This window comes from Eptesicus fuscus, chromosome 5 (genome assembly GCF_027574615.1).
Source record: "Eptesicus fuscus isolate TK198812 chromosome 5, DD_ASM_mEF_20220401, whole genome shotgun sequence".
NCBI classification, from domain to species: Eukaryota; Metazoa; Chordata; class Mammalia; order Chiroptera; family Vespertilionidae; genus Eptesicus; species Eptesicus fuscus.
This window is the reverse complement of record NC_072477.1, coordinates 101,508,290-101,527,433: the sequence shown is the minus strand read 5'-3', so window position 1 is coordinate 101,527,433 and position 19,144 is coordinate 101,508,290. Positions and strand designations below refer to the sequence as shown.

At 37.4% G+C, this 19,144-nt stretch overlaps 1 pseudogene; it reads right to left on the bottom strand.

Moving 5' to 3' along the window:
• Positions 1-5,012: 5,012 nt before the first annotated feature.
• LOC103299445 (prostaglandin E synthase 3-like) lies at positions 5,013-5,695 on the bottom strand (annotated as a pseudogene).
• Positions 5,696-19,144: the final 13,449 nt, after the last annotated feature.

The window sequence follows — 19,144 nt, the reverse complement described above, 5'->3', positions numbered from 1 at the left end:
TTCATGATGTCCCAGAGCTCTTTTAAGCTATCTTTTTTGTGTTTTTTTTTTCTATTTCCTGTTCTAATTGGGTATTTGTTTCTACCTTGTATTCCAAATCACTGATTCGGTCCTCTGCTTTATCACTTCCATTGTGTTCTTGATGTCAGATATATCATTCTTCCTTTCTATCTGGTTCTTGCTCATGGCCTCTATTTCCCTTTTCATGCTATTGTAGTTTTTACTAAGTTGCTTAAGCATCTTATAGCCATTGCTTTGAACTCTATGTCTGATAGGTTGCTTGCCTCCATCTCATTTAGTTCTTTGTCTGGAGACTCCTTCTTTTCTCTCATTTGGGGGTTGTTTCTTTGTCTCCCCATTTAGTGGTCTCTTTGTATTTGCTTCTATGTATTAGGTAGAACTGCTATGCCTCCTAGCTTTGTGGGATGGCCTTATGTAGAAAGTGTCTTGATGGGTCCTGTGATGTAGTCTCTTTTTCACCTGAGATGGATGCTCTAGGAATGCCCCTTGTGTGGATTGTTTGGTCTCTCCTGTTGTAATTGGGCCTTTATTGTTGATGTCCTGTTTCTGGGAGGCATCTCTCTTCTAACTTGCTGCCAGTATGGTTCAACCTCAATGCCGTTGTGCCAGCTGTACAGTGGTCACAGACTCCTTTGCCAAGAGGCTGGGTCTTCCTTGAGAATCACCTTGATTGACCCTGTTCTGAGCTATATTTTCTTCCCCTGTGGAGCTGATCCTGCAGATGTCTGCTGCAGGTGCTTGAGGTCCTGCTGTCTTTAGCCTCTCTGAATAGTCCAGGATAGTGTCTGTGGTGTGGACCCAAACTGCTGTGTCTTGAGTAATTCTTTAAGAACAGGAATATGAAGACAAAGAAGAAGAAAGATAAAAATATGAAGAATAAATTGGCAATAAATACATATCTGTCAACAATTGAATCTAAAAATCAAAATAAATGAACAAGAAATCTAGTAAACAAAATAATCTGGTGAATAAAATAGCATCAGAGGCATGGAAACATGGAACAGACTGATGAATCTCAGAGGGAAGATGGTGGGGGAAGTGATTAACCAAAGATCTTATCTATGGACACAAACAATAGGATGGTGAAGGCCTGGGGCAAGTGGGAATCAGGTAGAGAGGGCAATGAGTTAAAAAAAAAGGGAACACCTATAATACTCTCAACAATAAAGATTAAAAAGAAAATTGGTGGGCTATGCTTATGTCACTAATAGTGCACTTGCTATTTATTTATACCCTTTATTTAGGAATCAGTCAGCTAAATTACCATAGTATTTAAGAATTCATGCCATCTATCAATATTAGTTTCTAATTCTCTTGTAAGGAAAAAAAAGACATCTTCTATATACCTGGAGCTACTTAACAATTTTTTTTTCTTAAAAATCAATAAATTAGGTCTCTTCTGTCAGAATGAGGAGGGTAAATTAGAGAGAGAATTGTCCATTTGTAAGGTCATACATCAGTTAGTTAAATCCCAAAGAAAGTTCCATAAGCCTGTGATTGCCTATTTCTATGTTATAGATACAAAAGGGGAAAAGTTCAATATAGTCAGTGCTAACTCTACCATTAAGCATCTTAAATATTTATCTTCTTTATTGTAATCCACACATCATTGACTCAGAGCTGACATCAAATGTGGAAACAACAAAGCTCAGAAATAAGATTATTAGATGGGATGGAGAATCAGGGAAATCATCTATGTCTTTTAAGTTTTAAAAGACCAGATCTGAGGACTCGGGAGTATACATATTGTTAGCTATACTAATTGATTGCAGTTTTTGAGCATAATTTAAGTGAAGTTCTCTTGAACATTCTCTTTCTCTCTCTCTCTCTCTCTCTCTCTCTATATATATATATATATATATACATATATATATATATATATATATATATACTGTATATGCACACAACACACATAAACACAAACATACATTTCACAAGTATAAAAAAAAAAAAGATGAAGACTTTTTGTACCTTTTATAGGATGTCCAAAACTGTTCAGGAACACTAGTTGAAAATTTTTTCTAAAGTTGGCCCAATTAATTGGGATAGGCTATTAGACAGTCGCAATTTCACAGTGTGGTTAAAATTTCATAGATACTCCTTTGTTGTCTTGTATGCACACATGCACAGACACACACATTTTCCATTGACAAAATAGTGAAATGAAATAACATTTTAATAAATATCAAGAAATATGAAATAAAGACGTGACTTTGACAATAGCATGTGGCCTGGGCCAGTCACTTAGCTTCTCTAACTCTTGGTCTCCTAGACTGTAAAATGGTGGTAGAGACAAAGAGCCCAGTCAAGGACCTTCCCTTGAAGATCCTTTCTGGGAAATTTTCTTATAAATCATTCCTAAGCACCTCTTGTTCCACAAGCATTTCAGGAGAGGAGGGGCTGTCTTTAGGAGAATTATTTTATTTTCATTAGTACTTGTAGTTCCATGAAATTTTTGTCCAGGTCCCAAACGTAGCTTTTCTTTAATCAGTCCTAAGATAATGAATTTATGGTTACAGTATATACCTCCTAAAAAAATGAGAACCTGCATAGCCAGCATGGCTCAGTGTTTGAGCATCGACCTATGAACCAGGAGGTCACAGTTCAATTCCCGGTCAGGGCACATTCCCAGGTTGCAGGCTCAATCCCTAGTGTGGGGTGTGCAGGAGGTAGCTGAACAATGATTCTCTAATCATTCATGTTTCTATCTCCCTCTCTTCCTCTCCCTTCCTATATGAAATTAATACAAATATATTTTTAAAAAGAGAACCGATAGAAAAAAAATTTTGAATTTCATAAAACATTGTTTTCTGAGACATTTATCTCTCAAATGAGAGAAAAAAATCAGTATTTGAAGACTGATGGGAATAATTCAACTAGTTTTAGTTGTGTGTGTGTGTGTGTGTGTGTATTGATTTTGTGTGTCTTGCGTTTAAATGCAAATTAGTCAACAAATTCAGAATATCAACATTGACTACACATTTTTTAAAATCCATATCTAGACAACATTGACTCTTACCTGGGTTATTGTTGTTCATATATTGTCTCTTATTTTTCTCTTTCTATGGTAGTAATGTCTTGAGTGGAGTCTGTATTTATCTCTGTATGAAGCTGGATTTCACTTTACTTTCTCTTTATGGTCTGATCACATCATTTACAAACACTTTATCCCTGTTACAAAAAAATAAACAAGAGTCCAGGCTTTTGGTGAAATGTCAGATTGAAATGGATGGTCCAAAAATCCATATTTAGATGACTGACTCCTGTCTGAGGAAGACATATACATGTTTCATGCATATAAACTTAAAGATGATGGATTTAATGATCATACCCTAACTGGGGAATGTTATTTTGGAATAATTAAATGTTCCATCATTTGCAAGTCTAAATAGTCCATTGTTAGTTCCTGTTTTTGTCTGTCAACAGATCCTTCCATTTTCTAAAGGAAATTTATCATTAGAACAATTGAACTGATAGCAACATCCCACCAGAGTGTGTTAGCACTAGCACATTTCATGGGACTCTAATTCATAGCTACAGTTTAGGAAAACTTAATTTATATATGAGCTTGCTTCATAACTGACAAGCATGACAAGCATTGTTTAAAGGCTGATAGATATTAATCTTCAGGGATTTAATAGATCCTCTGTTTGAAGAAGTGGCTAAGCCTTTTGTCAAATGAAAAAAAATCTCATGGAATAAAAAAATTATTCAGAAGTAATTTTATAATTATATAATAATAATTTCACAATTTTCTCGTTGATCTTTATATTTTAGGAGTTGTTACTCTCTAAATTCTTTTTTAAATCTTAATTATTGTCAAGCATTTCAAATTAATTTATCTAGTTATCTAATTATATATATATGCATAAATACTTTAATAAAATTTTAATATTTGACTCTTATAGGTCTTAGTTTTTTAGGCTGCAAAATAGTGATGGAGATAAGGTGTTGGACTGGGGGGTATATTATTTGAGATATATCAATATATTTGTATTTATTTATTTATTAAGTTTTCAACAGTTCATTAGAAAATATGTAGACATTAAAAAAATCCCCACTGTTATGAACAAAAATTGAGGTTTTTTAGCCCTGGTACAAGCTGTATCAAAAAAAGAAATACCCATGGACACAAACAATAGGGTGGTGAAGGCCTAGGTTGGGGGGCTGGGGCAGGCTAGAAGAGGTCAATGGGGAAAAAAGAGGGACCTATGTAATACTTTCAACAATAAATATTAAAAATAAATAAATAAAATAAAATATAAAAGAAATTAAAAATCCAATAATATATTAACATTTTTTTCACTCATTTGCCATACTGACAGTACAAATACAAATTTGGTCTAAATGTACAGACTCTCAAGCAGCAATGAACAGCCTTTCTTCATCCTCCAGGCTAAGTGAAGTAAAAGTTTAAGGATCAAATAATACCATAAGTACAGGCTTCAAAAACCATCTAAATTAGGGCATTCACTTAGATACATTTGAAACACTGACAATAATGTGAAGTAAATTAAAAAAAAAAAACTTTAATGGAACAATCCTGAAGAATATACCAGAGGAACAATAAGTTACCAATTTAAGATGTCAACCAATTTGTTTCAGCCAGCTTGAGTTCATATTCTAAAATCTAAAACTTAATTATCTTTCTGTAATCCAAGAGTGTCCTGTCATGTTAGTACCTATGTTATGAAGTAAAGGAGACTACAGTGGGAAGTTTTTATTTATCACAACTGCTGTATCAATTGCCTAGGACTTCAACAACATCAAAGTTTGGGAAATGTTCATGCATAAGTTTATTGCCTTTGCTGACTTATTGCTCCATGCAATGGTACATATGAAGCCTTAAAAAAACAACAGGTTGAAAAATGCATTAAAGGAGGCAAATGCAGCATCTACCTTTAAAGCTATCAACTCAGGAATTCTTTCAATTATATAATTTTGCATAGAAGTTATTTTTCTTCTTCAAAATCCAGTGAAGACAACATTACTTACTTCAGATCTGGCATTTTTTCATCATCACTGTCTTGTGAATCATCATCTTCTCCATCTACTTTGGTAAATCTACATCTTCATCACCACCCAAGTTGTTCATCATCTCAGAGAAACAATCAAACTGAACATATTTTCATCTGAATCTTCCCAGTCTCTCCAATTACTGAATTCCACACTAAGCCGATTAAGCTTTGCACTATCTTTCGTTAACTTTGGCCATGACTGGCCAGATTCTCCTTTTCCTAAACAACATAAAACTAATATTTCCATTCTTTTATGCTTGGGATTATTTGGATCAATGCAGTTAAGAAGATCAATTTCATTTAAATGTTTAAAAAAAATTTTGGGGGGTATTTTTATTTATTTACCTATTTATTAATCTTTATTGTTGAAAGTATTGCATAAGTTCTCCTTTTCCTCCCATTAACTTCTTCCAGCCCACTCCTATCCTCCCCCTGCCTCCTGCCAAGGCCCTCACCACCCCATTGTCTGTGTCCATGAGTTATGCATATAAGCATATAAGTTCATTGGTTGTTTAAAATTATCACTTCCTCCAAGACAACTGGTTGTATGTTTGGATTTTTCAAAAAATTACATTAAGATTTTTACTGTCTTCAACACAAAATTCAATGAAGACATAGTCCCTTTGATCGTACCACTTTGCAGACACAAGCTGCATCCTGTGGAGCAAGAGATGGATGAATCGGCCTGTCTGGTGGCAGCTGCTGGACAGTGGACTCCTCTCCAGTGCTGTGGGACCCCAGAATGCACCAGGTGGAGAGCACTGTTCCTCCATGGAAAAAGGAAAGTGCAGCAAAGGGAGTACAAGGACAGAGAATTAACGTGTGTGTGTGTGTGTGTGTGTGTGTGTGTGTGTGAGCAATAGCTATATATTCCTATATAATAAAGAGGTAATATGCAAATGGTCATCACGCCCTCATGCCATCACACTGTAACAGCTCAGACACTCAACACTGGGGAGAGAGGAAAGGGGGACGGGTGCGGGGTGAGGCAGAGGCAGTTAATGGCAAACAGGCAAGCAGGGGAGCAGTTAGGGGCAATCAGGCAGGCAGAGGTGGTTAGGGGCAATCAGGCAGGCAGGCAGGCGAGCGGTTAGGAGCCAGCAGTCACGGATTGTGAGAGGCAGTTGGACATCCCCCAAGGGGTCCCAGATTGGAGAGGATACAGGCCAAGCTGAGGGACCCCCACCCATGCATGAATTTCGTGCACTGGGCCTCTAGTATATTTATATCAGAATAGCATAACTTCTCATGAAACACTTATTTACAAGAAAAATTTCCCCAAACTCTATTAAAATGTTTGGCCTCATGTTTCATATCTTTATATACCTTTCTCTCTCTCCCTCTTTAGATAGGTAGGTAGATAGATAAGAAGTTGGTAGATAGATGATAGATAAAAAAATTGTATATAGATATAATGATCTTAAATGGGAATGGCTTAGTCAATGCATTAGTAATACATATAAATGGAAAATCACTTAACTGTTTAGGTAAAGACTCCAGACTTATTACTGGCACAGTGATGTCTGAATGAATTATTTTCAAAAAGCTCTGTTATGTGAATATTTAGAGAAACTAATAAAAGCTTCAATATTTCTGTGACTGGGTCCTAGAAATCAAAACAACTAGAAAATCATCAGGAAAGCCTGGTCACAAAACCAAATTGGATCATTGAATTATTAATTTAAATGCTACCCAGTCCTATATAATAAAAGCCTAATATGCAAAATATCCCCTCCACTGGGAGTTGGACCGGGAGTTGGACCAGGGGATGGGGCCGACAACAGCTGCAGCCGCTAGGGACCTTACCCGGTATGAATTTCTTGCCCTGGGCCTCTAGTTAATTATAAAGATGGCTACAACAGACAAATCATTCCATGGCTGATTTCAATTGCCTTGCATGTGTTGTGTGGTCCATATATGAAAGCCTGGACATTTGTAGATAGGTAGGACTGGCTGGGCATGGCCAGAAAGGCTTTGTCCAAGTTATGAAAATCATGGCAGGCCATTTAAAACTTTCTATGTATCAATGCAGTGTCAGAGACTTGCTGGCCAAGCAATGACTGAATTGCTCCTGACTTGATTCAAGCAGCAGCATTCATGGAGCAAGTCATTCTTTCCAAGCTTTTAAGATCTCCCTGTTAAAGGTTTTCAAACTCATCTTGAACAGGATTTCTTGCAACCCTTGTTGATTATTTTACTTAATTCAAGTATAACCAGCTGTCTTATAGATTTTGAATGGCCTAAAGCAGTTTCCCACATTTGAGCAAGGCCATTTGAAGATGAGTTAAGTTTCTGCATATAAGCTATTGATAAACACTATGATCAAAACCCATTAAATCTGACCTAGTCAATTTGGTATTTTTCAGATTCTTTAATGACCAAATATAATTAAATCCTCAAAACTATTCTCAGAAATTTTAAACCCAATTTATCTGTGATTTCTATCTTAAAGACATTCTGAAGATAAATCATCTGCCGTTTAGGAGATTTCATGATAGAAGCATCAATGATTCAGCGGCTTGCCCTTGAAAAGGTAAGCTGTTAAACTAAAAATAAGCTTATATCAGTGGACATAATGGATTTTTGTTTCATTAAAAGACAAAATCTTTAAGGAATGTTTCAGTAAATATTTTGAAAATAATTTAAAAAAGAGAAAAGGAAGTACTTAATCATTGAAGGTCAGAAAGATAAAGCAATGTGTAAATTCTGAGAAAATTGTTTATTTGTAATAGCTATATTTTAAGTATTTTTAAAAATACTTTATTAATCAAAGTGGTACTATAAACATTAAAACATTGGAGGAGGTATGAATATCAACACCATGCCATGACTCAAAATATTGTAAAGAAAAAGTCAATTCAATATTATGACTCACATGGATTTATTGTAGTACTTTTTTGATTAACCAGAAGTTAGTTATTAAAGAAGTAATAAAAGTGAAATGTACCCTCAAATTTTTGATTTAGTGAATCAGTATAGACATAGCTTTATCAGAGATTAATTGTACTTTAATCATAATCCTAACAATAAATGAAAATTAAACCATAATTCAAAATGATGAGGTCCTCATAGACTGTCAATTTAAGGAGGACTAGAAAGACATGGATGCCTTCATGCAGCCATGCTATTTAGGTTGCAGGGAGTACTATACCAGCTAATGTAAGCTCCTAGAGGAGAGAAAACATGTCTTACTAGAGGCCCAGTGCATGAATTCTTGCATGGTGGGTTCTCTAGGCCTGGCCGGCAATCAGGGCCAATCAGGGCTGAGATGATTAGGGCCTGCTGGCTGGAAGGAGGGACGGGGAAAGGGACCTTGGGCTGATCGGGGCCTGCCAGCTGCAGAGGAGACATGGGGCACAGGAGGTTGGCCACCAGCCCCAAGGAGGGAGCTGGACCTTGGCGCCCCCTAGGAAAGGGGCTGCATTCAATGCCACCCACCCCGGTTCTCTGTCCCAGCCCAGGGCCTAAAGACCCCGGTGGGGTTGGGAGAGGAGGCAATGGTCACCGGGTCAGGCATGGAAGGAATGGACACCAGACTCCGACACCACCAGCTGGCCATGGTAGGTTGGCTGTGGGAGCACACTGACCACCAGGGGGAAGCTCCTGCGTTGAGCATCTGCCCCCTGGTGGTCAGTGCATGTCATAGCGACTGGTGGAACAGTAGATCCAGTTGTTCCAGTCATTCAGTCATAATGGTCGCTTAGGGTTTTATATATATAGATTCCTTGTTTCATTCTCTCCCAGTACCCTCCTCATTACCTACTTGTAGAATTAAAAACTTTTATGAGTTATTTAACAAATTGAAACATTGCATGGGAAAATAGGAAAGACAGAAAAAAAACAACCAATTGTTTTTAAAACAATATATTTTATTGCTGGTTCTATCTTTTTTTTAATTGTTTGTTATGGTTGTTAAGTCACTTACCCTCTTGCTACAGTTTAAAATGAGAACTAGAAATTCTCTGTCTACTTCTCAAGATTGTTGAGGTGATCAGACAAAAGATGTATATGCAAGTGCTTTGAATATGGCAAGATAAAGATACTAAAGAATGAATTGAAGATTTCATTAGTTGTATTTATAACTCAAATTGGACAAGTTTGATTGGATATCAGAAAAATATAAAAGTGGGTTAAATTCCATTGACTATCCAAGAAGCCTGTGTCACCATTCCAGATGTCTTCAAATGAAATAGTGATCCATCTCTTCAAGATGGTATAGACAAGGGAGGAAATACATGACAAATGTTTTAAGGTTTCTGTCAATAGTATAGATTCAAGAGTCTTACTCCTATTTTCAATATAAAATAGGTGGGGTTTTTTTAAATTAAGCTAGTATTTGTGAGTGTTATATATAAAAACAAAACAGACAAATACAACTTTTAAAAAATGTTGGGGGTTGCTATGGACTGAATTTTGTTCCCTGAAAATTCATGTGTTGAAACCCTAACTCCCTAATTTGACTGTATATAATTTTTATAGATGTAACTAAGATTAAATTAAGTCCTGATCTGGTAGAATTTCTGTCCTTAAAAGAAGAGACACCAAAGCTCTTACTCTCCCCTTATGCATGCTCTGAGGACAGGCCTTTGAACATGCAGAGAGAGGGCAGCCATCTGTAGGCCAAGAAGAGGGATCTCACCTGAAAGTAACCATGCTGGCACCCTGGTCCCAGACTTCCAGCCTTCAGAACTGTGAGAAAATAAGTTCCTATTGGCTAAGCCCCTCAGTCAATGGCATTTTGTTCGGTAGCCCTAGCAGACTTATACAAGGTTATAAAAAACAAAATTTGGATAATTTGTTTTGAAGGCTTAAATAGTACCTATAAAGATCATATTAGAGATGCACATTTTCAGCCATTGTGATACTTTGAAATTAAGCACACGTCTGTCTGGCTTATGCTTGCCTTTTGTTTTGTTTTGTTCCTCTCCTTTCCAAAAAGTTAAGGGATAATGAATATGGTATAATTTCTCTTCCTCCCCATCCCTTCTTTATAACACAGTTCCATTAGTAGATGGGCAATTTTTTCCCCCAAGGATTCTTTAGAGTTAATGGCAAAGGAGTTGAGAGAGACAGAAGACTCTCCACTTGGAAGTCTGGGAAATAATCTTTATAATCACTTCTAACTTCCATTAAGCATCTACCAAGTGAAAGGCATGGTCCTAAAATTGACATGTAATATTTCACTTACAAAACAAAATAAACTAGAAATTTTATCCTCTTCCCCTCCTTTTAATTTACTGTAGTTTTTAGTAATATAGACAGCATTTGTTTTTGTAGAAGTGGAACATGATTACTTCAAAATTGGAGAAATTATAAATAGGAAATAAGAGAGATAAAAGTCACCCCCAATCTACTACCCAGAACCAACTTCATTAATGCCATCAAGATAAGTGAGGAGGGTGAGGATAAGAGGGAGAGATCAACCAAAGGACTTATATGCGCGCATATAAGCATAACCAATGGATGCAGACACCAGGGGGGTAAGGACATGAATGGGAGTGGGGTGAAGGTGGGTGGGGGGCGGGGGGCAATGGGGAATAAGGACACATAAGTAATACCTGAATCAATAAGAAAAAAAAGATAAGTGTGTATAGAAATAGATGATAGACAGATATATACACATGTACACATCCTATATAATAAAGAGGTAATATGTGAATTGATCATCACACACTCACAAGATGGCTGCCTACGACCAGGGCAGCAGAGGGGTTAGTGAGGGACGACAAAATGACTGAACAAGCAGGCTGTGTGGGGCAACCAGTCTGGGGGGGGGGGGCATGAGGGGCAACCAGGCCAGCAGGGGAGGCAGTTGGGGGCGACCAGGCTGGCGGGGGGGGGGCAGTAAGAGGTGGCCAGGCCAGTGGGGGCACAGTTAGGGGCAACCAGGCAGCTGGGGGTGTGCAGTTGGGGGCAACCAGGTCGGCAGGGGGAGCAGTAAGGGGTGACCAGGCTGGTGGAGGGGCAGTTGGGGGTGACCAGGCAGGCAGGCAGGTGAGCAATTAGGAGCCAGCAGTCCAGGATTGTGAGAGGGATGTCTGGCAGTCGGGTATCAGGACTAAACCAGCAGTCAAACATCCCCCAAGGGGTCCCGGATTGGAGAGTGTGCAGGCTGTGCTGAGGGACCACCCCCCATGCACGAATTTTATGCACCGGGCCTCTAGTGTATACATATTTTTATAATACAAACAGAAAAGGGCTAATTATATATACAAATAACATCAAGGTGACTAAAATTTAAGAGGAAAAACAAATTGAAATAAAACTGGAGAAATTGGCGAACATCAGATAACATTTTTTTTCACCAAAAGAGATATTAGTTCTTAAATGTTCTACATAATTTTACCTTAAAATAAAAATGTTTTAAAAGTGATTCATAACTTGAAGCCTTATTTATTATCATTGATTTTCTACTTTATAAATTAGCATACTTCTCCCCTCCTTTCTCTTCTTTTTGTGAGGTATTATTATGATATTTACATTCTGGCCTACATCCACGATTCCCATAGTTACCCAGATATAGTTCTGTATTTAAATGAACCTAATACTAACACTTAAAATGTTTTGGCATTTGTTTTGCTTTGGTTTGTTTGTTTTTAATACAGTTTCTTTATTCCCTAATTGCCTGTTTGGCACATCTCTTTCCTAGTTAGTTTCATATTTCTATAGATTAAAAACATTATTAAATGTATTGGGTTAATAGTGGTTAATAAAATATATAGGTTTCCATAGACTTTTCAAGAAGGGCTTATGAAAGGTATATATCCTAAATCTTGCATCCTTCATGTGTCTCTCTTGCCTTTAAACTTGAAGAACAATTTTCCTGGGTATAAAATTCTTTTTAAAAAATTTACCTTTATTGTTGAAAGTATTACAAATGTCCTCCCTTTCCCCCCATTTACCACCTCCATACTGCCACTCCCCAGGCCTACTGCACTATTGTCTTTGTCCATGGGTTACATATATATATATATACATACATATAAGTTCTTTGGTTGATCTCTTCCCATCTCCTTTTATCCTCTCCCTCTGAGATTCATCAGTCTGTTCCATACTTCCATGTCTCTGAATCTATTTTGTTCATCAGCTTATTTTGTTCATTAGATTTCATATATGAGTGGGATCATGTGATATTTGTCTTTATCTGACTGGCATATTTCACTTAGCATTATACTCTCCAGGTCCCTCCTTTACTTTCTTGAGTCACATAATTTTTTTCTTTATGTATTCCATTGTGTAAATGTACCACAGCATTTTTCCCTTAAAATATGAAGTGAGCTTTTAAAGATGTAAATCAAATTATGTAAATACCAACTTAATGTTCTCTTATTACTTCCCATTTTATTAAAAACAGATTGCAGCCCTAGCTGGGTGGCTCAATTGGTTGGAGTGTAGTACTATATACCAAAAGATCGCCAGTTGGATCCCTGATCAGGGTGTGTATGGGAGGCAATTGTTTGATATTTCTCTCTCATATCAATGTTTCTCTCTCTCAAATCAATAAAAAAAAAAAACATAACCTTGGGTGAGGGTTAAAAAACAAAATCAGCCCTAGCCAGTTTGGTTCAGTTGATAGAGCATCGGCCTGTGGACTGAAGGTCCCAGGTTTGATTCTGGTCAATGATTGTTTTTTCTCTCTCTCTCCCTCTTCCTTCCTCTCTGAAATCAATAAAAAAAATATTTTAAAAAAATCAGATTCCAAAATCCCTCCTAATGGTCTTCCAAGACCCTTATGATTCCTTTGAGCTCACCAATCTCTCAAATGCCCTTTCCCCACCCACTAGCCACCATGACTTGCTCTTATACTTCTCATGCTTTAGCATACCTATCTCTTCTTGTCTCAGTGCCTTAGCTATCTACCCATTCCTAAGATCACTGACTGGCTGATGTGTTTCTGCTCATTAGTCATATTTCAGCTTACATATTACCTCTTCTAAAAGGCCTTCTCTGACCACCCTATCTCTCCCACCCCATCCACCCAGACTCATTCATATCATCCCAGTTTCCTTTGCTTTCCTCTTCACTCTGCACCATCTACAAATGCCCAACTCTGGACTGATTGCATGCAACCAATCATGAGTTTGTGATAATCTACCATCATTAGTTCATGCATAGACTCACTATCTTGATCTCCTCATTCACAGGGGCTATGAACCCCTCAAACAGATCCTGACCTCATCCATTTGTCTTATTTCTACACTAAGGCTGGGGTAGAGTTTGAGGTTGGAAAATAGTGAAGGAACTTTAAACTATCATATAAGCTACAGCTGAGGAATCTGGGAAGACTTTGCTGGATAAGTGGAATCTCACAGGTAACACTGTTATTTTTAAATATTGGAAGGTTTTCCATATCAGGGGAGGTATTAGACTTTTACTATATGGCCATGAGGTATAGATTGTCCAATTGGGTAAAATTTTAGAAAAAAATTGATCTGTTCACAAAGAAATTATGCTACCATTTATTTATTTATTTATTTATTATTTATTTATTTATTTATTTATTGGTGAGTAATTAGTCAATGCCAGGTATTAGGCTGGGATTTCTAACCCTCTCAACAACACTGTAAGGTACATCTTTTTATCCTCAATATGCAGCTGAGGGGTCTCAAGTGCATTCAAGATTCAGACCTATCTGTCTAACTTTCCCTTTCCATTGTATCAAGGTTCTCTTGGGAAGAACTATTTTGTAACATGTTTTATGCTCCCTGAATCGAGCTGTCGGAGGAGAAATGGGCCATTCCCTCTCCATGCAGTGATCACTGCCATGACATCGCAATGGGGATGCAAACATCCCTTGGGCTGCTGGACTACATGTTCATTAAAGCCCTACTTAAATGAGGGCTTCTAATGTTCTGTGGCATTTTATAAATGGGTTGGATACTTATAGTACATGGCATGTATATTAGTTTCCTATTGCTGCCATAAGAAGTTGCCATAGACTCAATGACCTAAAACAACACAGTTTTTTTCTCTTACAATTCTGGAAATTAGAGCCCACTTTCATTAGGCTAAAATCAAGGTGTAGGTAGGGCGGGCAAGTTCTGAAGGCTCAGAGTGGAAAGAACTTCTTTTCTTGCCATTTTTCACTTCTGGTGGCTGCTTGCATGCCTTGGCTTATGGACTGGTCTTCCATCTTCAAAACTCATCACTTCAGTCTGTTTCTATCATCACATCACCTTTTCCTCTTCTGTAGCCAAATCTCACTCTACTTTTCTCTTATAAGTAAGTTTATTTTTAATTGGGCCAACTGTGATAATGCAAGATAATCCCCTCATCTCAAAATACTTGATCACATCTGCAAAGTCCCTTTTGTCACATAAGGTAATATTCACAGATTCTGGGAATGAGGATCTAAATATCTTTGGGAGCTGTTATTCAATAGCCAACCACAGCATGCAAAGACAAAAGCCTTGATACAGTGAGGATGGTGAAATTTTCTCAAATTTAGGAAAATTTACTGAAGGATGAATTCCAATCTGCATGTGTCCTTCAGACAATCACAACAGATCTCATTCAAATTTTTCTCTGGCACATTAATTACTAATAAAACAAGGAATAGTTCTCCAAGGAGAACACACACACACACACACACACACACACACACACACACAAACAACACTCTTTTCTCACAAAAGATGATAGTATTTTAAAATTCAGATAAATAAAATATGTGTCCAACATCAAAGTTCAGAAAGGCAAATAAAATGCTAATATTAAAAAATATCAAAAACAAACAAACAAATGAACACCTAATCACAAATAAGACAAAGACTAAACCTTACCATTGTTTTGCATTAGGCTGCCACAACATCAGGCCTGGGGGGACCGGGGGGACCGGTGGAAAGGGACACTTAGAGATGGGGAATTTAATTTTAACACTAGAAATGGGCTTGTCATGCAGCTATTTCAATTGGCAAGAAGTAGTGCATCTCAAAGTCCAACACCTAATAATAAACTATCACCCTGATGCCAGGGTTTTCCCAAGCCCATTTGAGGCTGTCTTCTTCAGGGAGCTATTTCAGTTCTCAAATTCACTATATAATTGTCTCTGAAAATGGCACTGATGCAACCAGAATTTGTTGAGCACCTACTGGTAAGTCAGTATGCATTACCATATTAGACACTAAGGGAGATATAAAAATAAGTAAAAGACAAAATCCTGGCCCTGAAGGACTAGTGGTTCATAATATCATCTTGGTCTCTGTGTCCTAAGATTTAACTGCTGCCTTTAGTTTATAGCCATCCACAAATAACAGGCATAAGGATGCTGCACAACCTTTACTATAGATAAGATTGAAGAAAATAAAAATGAATTGATTGAGCACTGGAGCAAAACAAACAAACAAAACATTTATTTAGCTTTTCTGTGGGCCAAACCTTGTGCTTGGTCTGCACGGATACATGGAGCTGGGTCCCTGTCTTCAATGCCCTGCAGAACATTCTCTGCCATCAAGGAGTTTATCATCCCATCTAAAAGGACTGAAATGTGAGTGAAACTATTAAGTAAAATTAGAAGCTAAGCTATGGGTACTGAATGATCATTTTATGAGTAGACTCAACAGTGATGCTTTGAACATGAAGATTTATCAAATCTATTTTCTCCAAATTCTATAGTTCAATAAATTATAATTGAAAAATAAAGCATTCTTATTTGAAACTTAAAACTATATAAGTACAGCCCTGGCTGGTTGGCTCAGTGGTTGGAGCGTTGTTCTGTACACCAAAATGTTGAGTGTTCCATTCCTAGTCAAGGCACATACCTAGGTTGTGATCCACATCGAGGTGCATACCGGAGGCAACCAATTGGTGTTTATCTCTTATCTCCCTTTCTTTGCCCCCCTCTTTCCTTTCCTCTCTCTCTAAAAATCAACGGCAACATATCCTCGGATGAGCATTAAAAAAAGCTATGTAAGTACAGAACTAAAAACTATATGACATTATTAAAATTAATCTTACAACTAAAATAAAATACTGTATTATGTGTAGAGAAATGTAATAGCAATACTTATGAACTTATCTATATGCAAAAGAAGGAAAAATTTTGGTCACATTTTGGTGGTAACTAAGTGATAAATAAAGCACAATAAAATCATTATTAGGGCTCATTTAGTTTTACTAGCTAGTTTAGTAATGCTTCAACCAAGTCACAAGTTCCCGTAAACTGTAGATATCCTAAATAGTTGGTAGAATGACTAAGCAATGAATATTAAATTTCCTTTTGCTGGGGGTTCACAGTACTTGGACAATTCAAAGGAGAACCAAATAATTGAGGGTTTGATAATTTGGTGAAGCTTTTGCCAGGGAGGACAGAGTTGGGCTAAGGCTTAAAGGACTAAAGTCCAAAAGAGGACTTTCCAATATAGGATACATTATGGGCAAAGGCACTTAGCTTCCTAACTGAACCACAAGCCTTATTTTTGCAGGTAGTTAGAAGTAAAGTTGGGCTGTGGTCAAGCTAGTATAGGTAGGTAGAGCTTTAACACTTTTCTCATCTGTTTCAAACACAAATAACTTTTAATATTAAAAGAGGAAATTACAATAGCTAAGCTAAGTACTATTAAACACATCCATAGACATAAATAAAACAAAAAATAAAAAGTGGTAAGCAGGATAAAAGCTATGGGTGGGATGGAGTCCAGGCTGACCAGCAGGCAATGGTAGCTGGGAGTTAAGTTCCTACAGATAAAAGACAAAATAATTACATGAGAAGGAGAACAGAGACTGGCTCTGAGGTGGGGCTCTCTATGTTCTCAAAAGAGTGTTATAAATAATTATTATCAATTGCTTCCTGGGGGCTACAGATTTTAGCAGTTGGAAACCCAGGGAGGTAAAGAATAGAGGCACAGTCTCAAGAGTAGAAAGTGAACCGTGAACCATCTACTCACAGGTTGTGTCACTCCATCTGTGAGACTCTCTTCCCAAAGGTCCCAAGGTTCCAAATGACCATTACAATGTCTGATTCTGTACTTATATATTAGAACCCTGAGACTAATTTGGCAGCTGCAAAATTGTTGAACCAGAAAGGGTGAGGATGTGAGGAAAAACAAGAGAGAAAAAGAGGGGGGAAAATCAATGAAACAAAATGAACTAGCAAAACAAAATTTGAAATCACATGGAGAAAATTAATGCTAAGAAAGGGAGTAGATAGAAAAGCAATCAGAAAAAAAAATGAGCATAGACAAATCCTTCTATTTAGGGTACTTAAGGAAATAAATGAAGGCATACGACATAAAATAGAATTTACAAAAAAAAAAAAGGTAGAAATAAAAGTACAATATATGGGTATGGAAAAGAACCAATTCTAAAAGTTTGGAGTTGAGGGGGGATTAAAAATGGCAGTGGAGTAAGTGGGTGCTGCACAGACATGTTCCCAGGACCAAACTGGAATTACAACTAAAATACAGAAAAAAATTCCTGAATAATTCAAGAAAGGCTCACTGGGGAGAACCCTGGTAACCAAGGACAGAAAAAGGAGATGACACAGAGACTGGAAGGAGAGGCAGAGGCACGAAATGGCTGGCCTAACTCCCACAGAAAGCAGCTGAATTTCTGGAGCGATATCTCGATTGTGGGGAATTGCCACTAAAAACTCTGGGATCTAATCCCCCTATCAGAGAGCACCAGAACTGAGAAGGGTACCCACATACCATCTGACTGTGAAAAGCAACAGGGTTGCTGTTGGTCAGGGACACAGCTGGAAATTTAGGCACCCTCTTAAAGGGCTAATAAACAAAATTCTGTGTGGAGCCACTTAGCTTGTACTCTGGCAGAGGCAGGGCAGAGTGGAATGGAGCTGTGTGAGCAGAAGCCAGGATCGAGGGCTCTGGGATTAGAGCTCAGAAGGCAGACATCCCGGTTTCCTTTGTTGAGTCATGCCTTCATGCTGTGGAGATCGTGTTTCTCAGGCAAACATTTGCTATACAGGCAGCTTTGCCTGGGGGGAAGACAGTTGACCCACCCTATTAGAAAAAGCCTTACCCCTCAGTGTGGAGTTTCTGAGGCCTATTAAGAGACTGAGAATAACACAGTATATGTTGCTTACAAGATTAAAAATGAAGAGAAGTGAAAAGATATGCAATACAAATACCAAAAAATATTAAGTTTGGTAATATTAATCAGACAAATTAGAATTGAAGATAGAAATATTATTGGGTGGCAGAATAATCACACACCTTGATATATGTATTAACAAAATAACCTTGAAAAACAGAAAGCAAAGACTGATGGAAATCAGGCCAGGTGGGACCAACTAGTGTACACCTTTGAATTCAGAAAGAGTGTTTGATTTTGGTATAATAGGTAAAATGAAGGTACAATGCATCCTTGAGCAAGAGAGGGTGTTATGAGAGCAGGAATGGGTGTTTAATCTGATGATCCAAGCAATACATGCAGGAGGAACGAAACACTAGGTGCAGTGTTCCCCTTTATCAGGTGAGTGTGGCAAATTCAGAGTAAGATGACAAAGGATGAAATAGTTTTTTTGTTTTGTTTGTTTTTGTTTTGTTTTTGTGTGTGTGTTTTAAAGAGGAGAGACTCTAAAAAGCAGTGACAGACTGGATATCAGGGATGACTAATGCAAAGTTCTTAGCAAATAAGACTGGAAGTACCATATGGGGGAAGAAGTAGGATAATGAGAAAGTAAGGCAGCTTTTGGGGAGAATTTATATAGAGTTTAATTTATTGAGTTTTGATTAATCTCCATGAAATTATCATTCATTTGACATGGGAAACATTGGAGACTTAGAGAGGTGGTCTGATTGATACTTTGTTGCTTTCTCCTCTTATATATAAGATGCCCCTAATGTTCTAGAGAGGCATAAATTATTTCCCACTCTCACTTAAAGAATGTAAAGATTGGTAAGGAGAGAAGTAGAGTTAAAGAAGAAATTCCAATAGCCCAGTGCTTTCTACCCAGAAGATTCTAGCATCTGTGAGGGTGAAGGTGGGAACATGGCTAGAGTGCTTGTTGGCCTATCCACTTAAAGTTAAGATGATTAGTAGCTTTCAGTTCACAGATGCATTCTCCATTGTAATTTGAAGTCATGATTACAGGATTTTTGCTGTTTTGTTCTGAATATTTTTCACCCAAATTTACTATTTTTTAG